Below are 6,064 nucleotides of genomic sequence, written 5' to 3' on the forward strand. Positions count from 1 at the left end.
GAATTGGACTAGGGGGCCGACCCCCCTTTCCTCCTTTCCTCCCTCTCCTTCCTTCTCCCCTTCCCCCTTCCTTTCCTCCTCCTGGCGCACCCTACACGGGCCGGGCGGCCATGTCCTACTCCTACTAGGAGGAGGACTCCTCCTCCTGGCGCACCCTACAGGGGCCGGTCGGCCTCCCCCTTGCTCCTTTATATACGGGGGCAGGGGGGCTCCCTAGAACACACAAGTTGATCATTGATCCCTTAGCCGTATGCGGTGCCCCCCTCCATCATAATCCACCTCGATCATATTGTAGCGGTGCTTAGGCGAAGCTCTGCATCGGTAGCAACATCTTCACCGTCATCACGTCGTCGTGCTGACGGAACTCTCCCGTGAAGCTCTGCTGGATCGGAATTCGTGGGATGTCATCGAGCTGAACGTGTGCTGAACTCGGAGGTGCCGTGCGTTCGGTACTTGGATCGGTCGGATCGTGAAGACGTTCGACTACATCAACCGTGTTCTCATAACGCTTTCGCTTACGGTCTACGAGGGTACGTGGACGATACTCTTTCCTCTCGTTGCTATGCATCACCATGATGATCTTGCGTGTGCATAGGATTTTTTTTGAAATTACTACTTTTCCCAACAAGTTCCTGTAATCTTGATGGGCAGATGGGATAACCCATTTTCTGTACCAGGTTGGATTTGTGCATCATGCCTTTTGTTGTTATGTGTGGTAGTTTCGCTTTAGTTCCTCGTAGTTTGTAATACAATGTGATTTCTATTAATAGAAATCAGAGAGGGAGCTCTTTTTATAAATTAAAAAGTTGTCACGCTTCACATGGAAAAAAATCTAAGGGCCGGTCCATTTTCTTATTCCTAGCTTCTTCCTCCTGCTGCCTTCAACGCCAACCGAATTGCCGGTCTCCTTGCTGCCCCACACCCTCTCCAAGCCGCCACCTCTACTGCTCCGCCGCAGCTCCTGGCCATCCCTCTAAGTTAGGCCCGGTTCGGAATCCCACCTGCTCCGCGAAATAGAAGGAGTTGTGGAGCCAGGAAACCGGCGCTCCACGTTTTTTCACTATAACTCCACCCGCTCCCGGAGTGAAGCTGTGGAGTGAAGGTAATCCGAACAGGGCGTTAATCATCCTCTCTGTCATAGACAACCCCCCATGACCCTGCCTGGCTGCATCACCCATCTCCGCATCACCATCTTGTCTTCCCAAAAAACTTGTAAATAGCAAACACAATTTCATATAAAATTTGCAAGAATTTCACGTAAATGCTCATGTACACAACATCGGAGGAGATTCAGACGTTCCTAAACCACTTCATACAATTGTACCGTATACTTAGGCCTCCTTTGATTTGTAGGAATTTTGTAGGATAGGATTGCTATAGGAATTTTTTTGATAGAGTTTGTAGGACCGGATTTCCTATGTAGGACTGGTCTCTATATATCCTACACATTTCAAAGAAAAAGAACACTAGCACAAACCTAATGGAAAAATCTCATTCTATGAATCAAATGGCATCTCTTTTCATATAGGACCTGACATGTATGCCACCTCATTTCATATGACTTTCCTATTCCTATCCTTTAGACCAGAGAAGACCTTCCATGAACGAGAACACAGGAAATGCATAACGTCGATAGGACATACCGCTCACAAATGTAAATATATCCACACATATATTATATGCCCGCAGGCAACATTCTATCATAGGTAGTAATGGTCTCCACACATATATATCACATGCCCACGGGAAACATTCTATCACAGGTAGTAATGGTCATAAACTAAAATATGGATCAGACCAATGTTTCATACGGTACCTGCCAGATGACAGTCATTTAACAATATACTGTATATATAGTGGCCTCTAAAAGGGCGAGCAGACTCCATGTCAGTTTCAGTTCTCATGCTGCCTTTGACCCTTCATTCTCGGATGTGGGAGCGTTGTTCTCAGCCATGCTCATCTCTTGCAGCGGCGGTGGGTTGACAACGGTCATTGGAACAACACTGTTTTCTGCAAGTCAGCCTTTCCTTTCACGATGCTCCTGACAGTTCGCGCAGTAGTGGAAGCAGCAGTGGACTATGCAAGGATCGCATGGAGAGTTCTGGTGGAAGCAGAACAATATGTGGTGGTTAGCAAAAGGCCTGTAATACTGATGCACAAAAGTAGAAACCCAGCCCACTTATCAAATGCTAGACTTGACAACTAGTTAGAATTAGTGACCACAAAAAGATACTATACGTGAAAAGGTGGCCAAGCAAGAACTGATAAAATGATCTGATAATTCAATGATATAACCAGCTACCGCCAGTGGACAATGCCAAGCAAGAATGTCATGAGAGTGACCACATAACTTTAAAAATGCAAAGCTAAGGTTTACTTCTGGACTCCTGAATACCTGCTACAACTATCTCAGATGGAGAATGCAATTGTGTAGTTCTTATAGTAGAAATAAATACAACTGTTTGTAGATGTTCTTATGAATGCGATTAATCATGACACATACAAAGAAACTGTGGAAGAGAGAAAGAAGTACCTCAAGATGATACTTCTTCTGAAGCTTTTCACGAATAATACCAGTATATTGAGAGCATATCCACCAACTGCAGACCAGGCCTTCACCAATCAGGATCGATGTGTCTGGGTCAACACCATGGAATATAGCCGTGAGAATTGCCAATGCAATGCCACCTTCAACACAGACAGCATGGCAAGTGCAGGGTCTTGTCCATGGGATATCTTCTCTAAGGGCCTGAACATTTCGTCCAAACAACACACAGGGGCAGAATAGTCCAGTCCAGCCTAACACATTAAGAAGATCAGGCACATAAGAGGTTCAGAAGTATCTCGGAATATAGCAGTAGTACATATGAAAACTGTGCGGACTGAAGCATAAAGGTGCACACATCACAAACCCTATGATGACACAATTTGAAGGGCATAAAGAAGCATAAAGGAATTAGCCATTAGCTACAGCCTACAGAGCAATGCTATTCATTTAAGCTTTCGGGTTCCGGCCATGTATGCCGCGGTCATTTATGTGCTCAACAGTTTATCACAATTAACACTTATACTGGGAAAGTGTACCTGTAGAAGAATTTTCAAACAGATCAAGAAGAAAGACATCTCTAGATCGAAAGCATCATAATAAAAGTAAACGTTGCAACTAGTTTTTGCTTCTTTGAAACAATTTAGAATCCAAAACAATGATTAATTCTTTTCAATATGAGCTCATTATAACAGCGTGTTGATTTTGCAGAGAGCCCAAAAGAGCTAAAACCATAACTGACAGTTAGATGGAGAAGTGTGTACATCTTGAAGAACTTCCCAAATACAGAAAATAGAAGGGTCAACTTTAACATTGAGAACATGATAATCAGAACCAAACGTTATGACTACTACTCCCTCCGTCCCATAATATAAGACATAGGCAGTACTCTTTATTTCTTTCAGACAGTGACCAGTGCCTAATCCTTCCCACATGAGCACTTCATCACAGGGCTAACTTTGCAAAGATAATAGAAGACTGAAAAATAATAGTACTACAAATTTGTGTACCATAAAGGCTTGCAATATGAAAAAAAAATGTATGTGAACAATTAATATTTCAAAATAAAACGTATAAAGATATGGTTTTTCATATACATCTGCTAAGAATATGGGAGAATGACGACCCAGGGAAACTATACAACAAAATTATCAAGTACTCAATTTGGACTTCTAGGTAAAATAGCTCCTAAATGGAGGTCAGATACGCATCAGATTGGTCCACATTACAAATTTGAGTTACATGTGTAGTATAAGACATATATCAGCATCGGATTGGCACTAGTTTACAACTGAGTTTATATGTGCAGTGTAAAATATAAATCATGCCTTTCTCATAGACATTAGAAAAACACTGTATGTTTAGTCTACCATGGTTTGTTCGTGGATTAAGTTCACCGTGTTAATGGAAAAATGATAGAGAGGAAGGAAATTAAGATTTGCAGGGCATCTTTGTTTGAAAACTGTCTCAACCGGTAAAACGTAAAAAGGAGGTAACACAAAATTTTTGGCTGGCAACCACTCACTAAACTAATGTGGAAATATTTCACACTGCTATATAAGTATCAATACTGTCGTAGTTTGCAATTAAAATTTCCAAAGAAACATCTTTCATGCTTAAAAACAGTCTCTAATAAACACATGCAAAAAATGGGAAACAATATAAGCCTAAATGAAAAAAATGAGGATGGGAGGTGTATGGGCCATCCTTGTCCAGCACACATGTTGTTCCTCTTTTCTTACTAGAGATTCACTTGATGTACCTGCAAGGGATTTCACAATAAAAACCTGCGTGTGCTCCATACGCAGGACTGCTAAAGGATTTAAAACTGAAACACCTTGCCTCTATGGTAACACGTCAGTAACACTTCAATGCCATGGAAACAAACATCCAGTTGCTGAGTTGTGCAATGTGTGTGATAGCCACAAACCCTGAGCTGAACCACAGCAACACAATCCCATCCTGTGCAGATCCGCATGAAAGTTCCTGCCAACTCTGGCATTTCCAGGGGTATCAGGCTATCAGCATATCAAAACTATCACGATTTTTGAATGTGCGATCAGTCTAGGGTAGGAAGTAGCAAAATTAGATCGGCTAGGCAGTTGAAGGGGCAGACCAAATGCAAGGGCGAGAAGGAAATTCCACGTCACTTACAGCTCTCGGGGTCCTCAGCGCAACCGAAGATGCCGGTTGTCCACGGATCGTCGGCCGGCGCCTGGTGGCCCTCAGGCAGCACCTGCCCACACTGGATGCACTTCATCCGCTCCAGCTATATAGTCACACCGCCCAAAATCAGATCGAACAAACAATCGTAGCAGCAGCAACTGGAAGAAAACGAGGATCGCGTGAGGAATGGCGAGACCGGCCTGCGGGACGGCGACGGGCAGGTTGAGCTCGCCAGGGCGGATGTCCTCCACGCCGGGGCCGCAGGCGGAAGCGTCCTGGTCCTTGGTCAGCTTCACGTACTGCGACGGGTGGCTGCGCCGCGCCTCCGCCATTGCCGTCCTCTCCTCGCTTCGCTCCCGAGGGTTTTTGGGCTGCCGACGAAGGGGAGGGCTACCCGGTGGGGAGTGGGGACGGGTGCGAGTGGTGGAGTGAGATCTGGCTCCCGACGGTCCACGGTCAGGTCAATGACTGTTCAGCCGAAGGGCATCACGCAAACGTGGCAAAATTTCATGTTTGGACTATTTTACCGAAGAAAATTGAGATTTGACCCTAGTTTAATTTTTTTAGATCTGACCTTTTCCTACCGTCAGGGCCACGGCGGTAACCTTGAACACCCTACCGCCCGCAGCCCTATACGCCCCCCCTACCATCACTGTCCCTGGCGGTAGGCTGTATAACCCTACAGTTGGGGATCCTGGCGGTAGGGTGCGAGCAGTTATACGGGCTGACGCCCCCGCCCCAGCCCCATCTCCCCCATTCCCCTCTCCTCGTAGTCACCAAGAACAGAGGAAGTTCCTCTCTCACCCTCTCTACTCCTCCCCTTGGATCTTCACCGTTTCTACACCGCTTTTGCGGATCGAGATGGCTCCGAAGAAAGAAAAGTAAGCTCCTCCGATCCCTTCAATTACTTTTAGTTAAATAGCTTCCGATTCGACGCATTATTTGCTTCAAATCACCCCTATTTTTGAACTAAGATTGAATTTTTTACCTAGTATTATTTTAGGTTTCTTTTAGATGTTCTCTAATCACTAGTGGTGTTGAATATGAACCACTCACTAGTTCGAATGATAGTGTGAAGATGAACCCTAGTTCATAATTTTTTGTTTAAAAAATGATGATATGATATGATGCATGTTGGAGGATTTTTTTTGATATATGATGTATGTGGATGTTATATGATGCAAGTAGTGGATGTTGTTAGAGAAAAAATGGTGAACCCTCAAGATGAACCCTAGTTCATAATTGTTTTTTGTTATACAAAATTATGATTTGATGCTTTGTTGAATGTTGTTGAATGAAAGACGTTGGTTGTATATGATTCATTCGCATTGATGAATGTTGGTTGAATAAGTG

At 44.1% G+C, this 6,064-nt stretch overlaps 1 pseudogene; it reads right to left on the minus strand.

Annotated features, from left to right (window-relative positions):
• Positions 1 to 1,900: 1,900 nt before the first annotated feature.
• On the minus strand, positions 1,901 to 5,085 carry LOC125528814 (annotated as a pseudogene).
• Positions 5,086 to 6,064: the final 979 nt, after the last annotated feature.

This window comes from Triticum urartu, unplaced genomic scaffold (assembly GCF_003073215.2).
Source record: "Triticum urartu cultivar G1812 unplaced genomic scaffold, Tu2.1 TuUngrouped_contig_5134, whole genome shotgun sequence".
Taxonomy (NCBI): Eukaryota; Viridiplantae; Streptophyta; class Magnoliopsida; order Poales; family Poaceae; genus Triticum; species Triticum urartu.